Source organism: Mastomys coucha, unplaced genomic scaffold (genome assembly GCF_008632895.1).
Source record: "Mastomys coucha isolate ucsf_1 unplaced genomic scaffold, UCSF_Mcou_1 pScaffold8, whole genome shotgun sequence".
NCBI classification, from domain to species: Eukaryota; Metazoa; Chordata; class Mammalia; order Rodentia; family Muridae; genus Mastomys; species Mastomys coucha.
The window spans coordinates 34,658,052-34,665,220 of record NW_022196914.1 but is presented as its reverse complement, the minus strand read 5'-3'; the positions used below and the strand labels follow the sequence as shown (position 1 = coordinate 34,665,220).

General features: G+C 49.3%; 1 long non-coding RNA gene across 1 annotated transcript; it reads right to left on the bottom strand.

The window, feature by feature from the left end:
* Positions 1-1,585: 1,585 nt before the first annotated feature.
* Positions 1,586-2,450, bottom strand: LOC116083920. Its single transcript, XR_004115941.1, has 2 exons — positions 2,293-2,450; positions 1,586-1,777 (listed from the first exon to the last, which is right to left on the bottom strand). It is a non-coding gene; the product is annotated as an uncharacterized LOC116083920 (long non-coding RNA).
* Positions 2,451-7,169: the final 4,719 nt, after the last annotated feature.

Below are 7,169 nucleotides of genomic sequence, written 5' to 3'. Positions count from 1 at the left end.
TTGCCATTTTGTTTTCTTTACAGCTGGATAAAATTCGTTTGTATGAATGTGTCACATTCTCATTATCCACTCTTCAGCTGAAGAACACAGAGGCTGTTTCCATTTCCTGGCTATTGTGAATACAGCAGCAGTGAACAGGAATAAGGAAGTATCTCTGTAGTAGAATAGAGTCCTTCGGGAATATGTCCAGGAGTGAGACACCTGGTTCTCATGGTAGATCTTTCTCAGTTTTTGAGGAACATCCACACTGGTTTTCCTAGTGGCTGCATCTGTTTGTGCTCCCACCAGCAGTGAGTGAGTGTTTATCTCTCCTTATATCCATGCAAGCATTTCTTGGAATTTTTCAATTTTAGCTATTCTGACTAAGGGGGGTATTAATTTGTCCTGAGAATCAATACTACATGCAGGGCTAGACAAGGGAAAGCTTGGGTCTCCCAGAGCATCCTGGCTCTGGCAAGCTTTCATTCTTTTCACCTTCTATCAGGACCCAACCTGAATCCAGGTGGCTGAACTCCTGAGGAAGAATATGGAAGTGACCTTCACATTAGGGGCTACTCATGCAGAGCTTCTCACCTGACATGTGCTCTACGTGACACCAATGGGTTATTAGCAAGCAGGACACTTTCTGGAAGTTGGTTCTTTCTAGAAAGGGGGCAACAGCTCCACCCGATAGACCAAGGCACACTCAAGCTACTTGTTTGCTTATAGCAGGTTTAGGAAGGGACAGAGCCACTGAGGCCATGCTGGGCTGTATCTGCATGGGGGCTCATGGTTTCTAGGTGTCTGTACACATCTACACAGCCTCACCTGAACATGTGCCTAGAAGCCACCATGCCTGATGCTTCACTGTGTTCACAGATGCTGGTTTGGCCTGTGTTCTAATACTCCAAGGTTAACCTGCCTCCTGTACATTCTGGGGATGGTCCCTCCATGCGCAGTGACAATACACTGGGAGCTTGTAAGACAGACAAGCAGCACTTGGCCCAGAGCCCCCATCTGAGCATCCCTGATGGCATGACAGCCCCACTCCCAGCTCACACACTGTCCAGGGCTCCCAGCTATATGTGTTGCTCAACCTGACAGGATAGGAGTCTGAATAATAGCTTAGAAGTTATTCAAAGATGGGGCTGAGACATTAGGAAAATAGAAGGATGGGAAGAGGAGGCAAGGACTTGGGGGAGGGATCTCAACTTAACACGGGGACTGGAGGAGTCTGGGGACCTATGGCTGCCCATGGACTGGAGATTTTTCGAAGGCCAGGCTGGACTGGTGAAATTCAACCTTACCATAGCTATCCTTACCTTTTCTTGAACTGTTACTTTCTAAGTCTGAGTGGTAGGTGCTTTCTGTGGAGGACCATGTTCACCCAGCTCTGAAGACATCTGGGCGAACACTTCTGGCATGCCCTGGCTGAGCTGTAGCTGTGGATACACTTCGCAGCTTTCTCAGGGTTGAGCATGTACTGCCTTACAGGGCAGATGGTAGTGTTGGAAGTGAATAATAATTTCAGGAATAGAAGAAAGATAAACTTAAACATTGGGGTTTCCTACGGCTCTGCCGAGGATAAGGACTGGTCCTCAGGTGGTGAGTAAAAAGTTGTCTTGTCAGGGCAGCAGCTCCTAGATAGGGTACCCCAGTCCTAAACAAGGGGCAGGATCTGAGATCAGGGGACGCTTCTCCAAGAACGTAAGGTGAGTGCTGAGCAGGGAGCTTTGGACGCTGTTCTGTCTTCTACCACCACACAGAACCTTCTGGAAAATATCATCAGTCGTGGGATCTGGTGCAAAGACAGGAATGTGGACTAATGTTTCCTAGAGGGCCCTATTGCCTGGACACCCCAGCTTCCAGGCACAGGCCTTGATCCTTCCCCACCGGTCCCTGCAGGGAGCAGTCGTCTGCATTTCCTTGGGTTGGTCAAGGGTGGTTCTGGGATGAGGCCAGCATTCAGGCCTAGCTGGCCCCTGCCTGTCCACCAGAGGGCAGTAGTGCACAGCTGTCCTCCTGGTCTCAGTAACAGGGACCCCCAGAGGCTGGGGTGCTGGGTCCAAATCCTTGGAGATGACCACACCTGACACTGTGCAGAGGGCCAGGGTCTGCAGATGACACTGCTTTTGAAATCCGCTCTTGGGAACATAAGCAGATATTTGGAGAGCTATCTAAAAGCCAAAGGAAGCAAGGCTCTGTTTCCCCAAAGCAGGTGCAGCCTCTCAGGGAGCCCCTCCTCTAGCAAGACAGGAGTAAGGGAAATGGAGACCCTTCAAAGGTAGAATGAGCCAGGGTTTGAGCTCTCACCCCTGAATAGTGCCTTGATCTTGCCCAGCGGAGGGCACGCCCAGCTTGGTGTGTGGGTGGCAGCCTTCCCTTCAGAAGAGGCGGGCGCTGGGCGCTGAGCCCCCTAGCCGCTGTGTCTTCCCAGTCTTTGAGCTCCAGCACCACCTCATCCCGGTTGCCATGAGGGTAGCCTGTTACTGCACCAAGGAGATGATCCGTGAGGCTGCAGACCACTGTGACGGCCAGCAAGGCGTGCTGGCCACCGAGACAGAAGACAGCTCACGGGGATGGAGGCTGAGAGTTCCTGCAAGGTACTCCAGTGCTCACACTCACCTCCCCTCTCCTCGGGGGCCATTCTAGTATTACAGTGCTAATCCACCAGACACGGGGGATTTTAAATTTCATTTTTGTGCAGTTATTTAAAGTTTAAACTGATAATGTCTAACCCAATTAAATTCCAGTCAATCGTGCTCTAAATGCACTAAGTCTTGTGAAATATGAATGAGGTGTCCCCCGCGCTCCTTAACGACTTAATCTCCATGCTGAGTCTCTGCTCTTGGGATTACTGTGTCGAAGCTAGGAATGGAGCAAACGTGAGACAGGATGGGGACTCGCAGCCCACGCTGAAACCTTCTTAGAAATGGGCCAGGCTCAGAGACCTCCGACTTGACGAAGGTTAGGATGTGTAGGCAGGGGATATACTGTGGGGCACACTGTAACACACTACAGCTTCATGAGATTTTTTTAAAAAGATTTATTTATTTATCTTTTGTATATGAGCACACTGTTGCTGTCTTCAGACACACCAGAATCGGGCAACAGATCCCATTACAGATGGTTGTGAGCCACCATGTGGTTGCTGGGAATTGAACTCAGTACCTCTGGAAGAGCAGTCAATGCTCTTAATCACTGAGCCATCTCTCTAGCCGCTGCTGAAACCTTCTGACTGGCCTTGCTCACTGGGATATCTGGCACATTCCGAATTCAGGGCTTATGGTGGAGAGCACCCACTTAAGTCCAGGTGCCAAGATGAGGGCACACTTTGGGAATGGCCTTCAAAGGCAGCTGACCACACTGGGCATCTCCCCACCCTCACCACATCACACCCAGCCTCCCACTTTCTACTCTGTATGGGAGTGCTAACAATCACTGGTGTTGAGTGTGGGCTCTGTTTTTCAGGGTTATTCTCAGGAATCCTGGCTCATGGCTGACAGGGTGTTAAAGCTGCCTTCCATTGGATGCCTGCATCAACCCAGTAATGCTGCCAGGATAACCAAAACTTCGATGGTTTGTGTGTTCCCATACCCAGTTTCATGTTGGAATCCTGACTCTTGTGTGGTGTTGGGGCCTAGGGCTTTGGGATTTAAAGGAGCTGTGAGAGTAGAGTCACAAATGGCACAGGGGAGCTACCCTGCCCTTTCCAGGGTTGACTTCTCTTGAGAGGTGAGCCTTGGGGCTGGTGAGATGGCTCAGCGGGTAAGAGCATTGACTGCTCTTCCCAAGGTCCTGAATTCAAATCCCAGCAACCACATGGTGGCTCACAACCATCTGTAATGAGATCTGGCGCCCTCTTCTGGTGTGTCTGAAGACAGCCACAGTGTATTTATTTATAATAATAAATAAATATTTGGGCCAGACTGAGCAGGGACCGACTGGAGCAAGTAGAGTTGACCAGAGCAAGCAGAGGTCCTAAGATTCAATTTCCAACAACCACATGAAGGCTCACAACCATCTGTACAGCTACAGTGTACTCATATACATAAAACAAACTCATATACATAAAACAAACAAATAAATCATTAGAGAAAGAGAGAGAGAGAAAGAGAGAGAGAGAGAGAGAGGTGAGCCTTGTTTCTGCTCTGCCCCTTGGGGCTCTTTCCAAAGGATCTGTGATCAGTGGTTGTCCACCATGACACAAGAAGAGGCTGTGATTTCAGAACAGCCCTGTCTACATGGGGATTAATACAGAATGATTGTCCTCAATGTGGCTGCTGTGGTTTTAGAAATTGACTCAGAGTCTTCAGATTCAATGTTGTGTAGCCTAAGACCAGGAGAAAAAAAAGGAAACTAAAAATAAAAACAACACCAGGCAGTGGTGGCACATGCCTTTAATCCCAGCACTTGAGAGGCAGAGGCCGGTGAATTTCTAAGTTCTAAGCCTGGTCTACAGAGTGAGTTCCAGGACAGCCGGGGCTACACAGAGGAACCCTGTCTCAAAAACAAAAACAAAAAAACAACAACAAACAAAAAAACCCCCAAACAAACAAACAAAAACTCAACAAACCTTTTAGAAGCAGAATAAAATAGCACCTTCGTGACATGTTCACACTGGAGGTTTGCTTGCCATTCAAGCACTAGTGATCAGAGGCAGAGTCTATTCTGGGTCTTTCCCACCTGAAGTTTGGCCAGAACTAGAGTGAGCAGGTAAGAGGGAGATCAGACAAGCCAGCAGCATACAAGTAGGACCCATGCTTGCGTACCTGCCTACCATAGAACTTAAGGATTTGAGTCTGGTCCTGTAAGATGGAGATTCAGCCAGAGTGGGGGAGGACCCAGGCTGCTACCACTGAACCTTTAGAAATTCAGGCAGCTCAGTTTCCATCCCAGGTAAGATGTCTCTGCTAAGTGTCAGGAATAGCTTAGGGTTGGGCAGAGCAGTGTCCATACAGACGATCTGGAAGTGGAAGCAAAGGCAGGTTCTGTGAGACCGACCTATGGGGGCAGGAATGTGGTCTTTTTCAGCAGCAGGAAGGGACTGTCTTCTTTCCAGCTGGATTGTAGCTGTCAATGTAACAACATCATTGAGAAACAATCCATGGTATTGAATCCACAAAGAAGACATTTAAAGCATATAATGCAGCAGTCTGGTAGTTATATTACTTTTTGAAACTGAGGTAAAATATAAGCATGAAGTTAACAATTTAAATCATTTATCCTAACATTCTGGGGATTGAACCTAGAGCTTTGTGCATGCCAGGCAAGTATGCTACCACTGGGCTAGAGTCTAGCTCCAAACTTCACCCTGTAACCACTTTTAAGTGTTAAATTTCATGTCACTATGGACACAGTCTACAACCATTATCACTGCCCATCTACAGAACACTCAGTCACCAAGAGACACAAGTCTTCCTTCCTCTCCCAGCCCCGGGTTTCCCCGAGGAACCTTCTGTCCTATATGCATAGAGCCCAGTCCCTCATCTCCCTAGGTCCTCAGGAATCTCAACATCAATTCACAGAGGGGTTCTAGTAAAATTCATGAGACATCCTTAGAAGAGATGACCACGGAAGGAAGATGCTCTTGGCCAGATCAGCCATGGAGTTTACCTGGCCTTGATTGCAGGAGTCAGAGAATCCTAGGGCAGCAGAAGCCACTAGGGTGGTACCTCCTCCCTCCCACCCTGATTGCACTAGTTGATGGGAAATGGAGTAAACCCATGGAGAAGAGAAACAGAAAGCCTGTTTACAGAAGGTGTGTAGGGTGCTCCCCAGGACCTGTCTCCTAGCTGGATCTTTCCCTTGTAGACACTGGCTCATCTGCTTCTCTCTTGTGTTTCTTGTACTTTGGAAGCTCTACATAGGAACCCATCCTGGGCAGGTTTGTTGCAATATGGTGTGCAGGGCCAGTCAGTTGCTGCTTGCTGACTCTGTGAGTGAGTGAGTGAGTGTGTGTGTGTGGGGGGGGTGCTTAGGGGTGCCCTCATTGGTACCACTGCATTGTGGATGCTTCTGTTCACTTAAAGAGGTGCAAGCCTCTTTCTTTGCACACATATGCATACTCTGTGAGACTTACCATGACAACACTAACCTGCACTGAGAATGTCCTGAGCTTCCTTTGTATGAGTCTGCGCTTTACTACCCTGGGGACGTTTCCAAGGGGAAGGCTTGGCAGCCTGCATGAGTGACACCCTTTCAGTGGCCATCAACCTACGTGACATGGTTGTGGGTAAACTTTACTCCAGGGCCAATAGAACCTTCACTGGAGACCTCTTTCTGGTGCGGCTCTGTCTCCACCTGCCTTCCTGGGTCCACAGGCTTGCAGCTGAGGGTGAGAACCCTGAACAGGAGCAGCTTACTCTGGGAGAGACTCTGGAGGAGAGCTGCTCTTAGGATTCCCTTCCCTGCCATCTTCCCCTATGACTCGGGTCCTGTCTCCTCCCATCTATTTACCCACCACTGCTGACCACTACCCACATTACTTGTGGCATGGCTAACTCTTTTTTTCTCTGGGATGCTTCTTGTCCTCCAATCGGCCTCCACACCGAAGGTTCTTGGGCCTTGGGCACCTGATGAAATACTCAGGACAGGCCCCAAGGTGGACTTCCTGCCTCCGTGACCAGCTCTCGGGTTCTCTGACCCTGCAGGTCTAGAAGGCTTTCGGTTGTGGCTGTCATACTGTCACAGCTTGTCATAAGCCTTCAGCTTGCCCTGTTACCTGCATCCTCACCCTGACCAGAGACCCTGGGCTCATTCATTGATGGGCATCACCCTATATCAGGCAGCTTCTCTATCTTTGGCCTTGAGACTATTTGCCACAGTTAGGGACATTTTGCTGTGGTTATTTTCTGTGAGACAAGCTTATGAGGCTTCCTTCTTGTCCATGGGCATCAGCAGTAGCTCCTAATGCCTCTCAGGCTGAAGGCTGCAGCACTTCCTGCCTTGATTCCAGATTCCTGGATCTGAATCCCACACAGTGGTTCTGATTTGTGTGAGAATCTGTAGTGTGGCTGGAGCTGGCTGAAAGGGTCTGTGTGTCTTGGTCTCTGCTCTCCACCCAGCTGGTCTGTCTGAGCTCTCTGGAAGAGAACAGGGATGAGCCTTCCAGCTGTGTCCCAACAGCTACCTCAGGCTTCACTCAAGGTTCTGAGACGCTGTGACACCCTGCCTGTTCCCACTCTAGC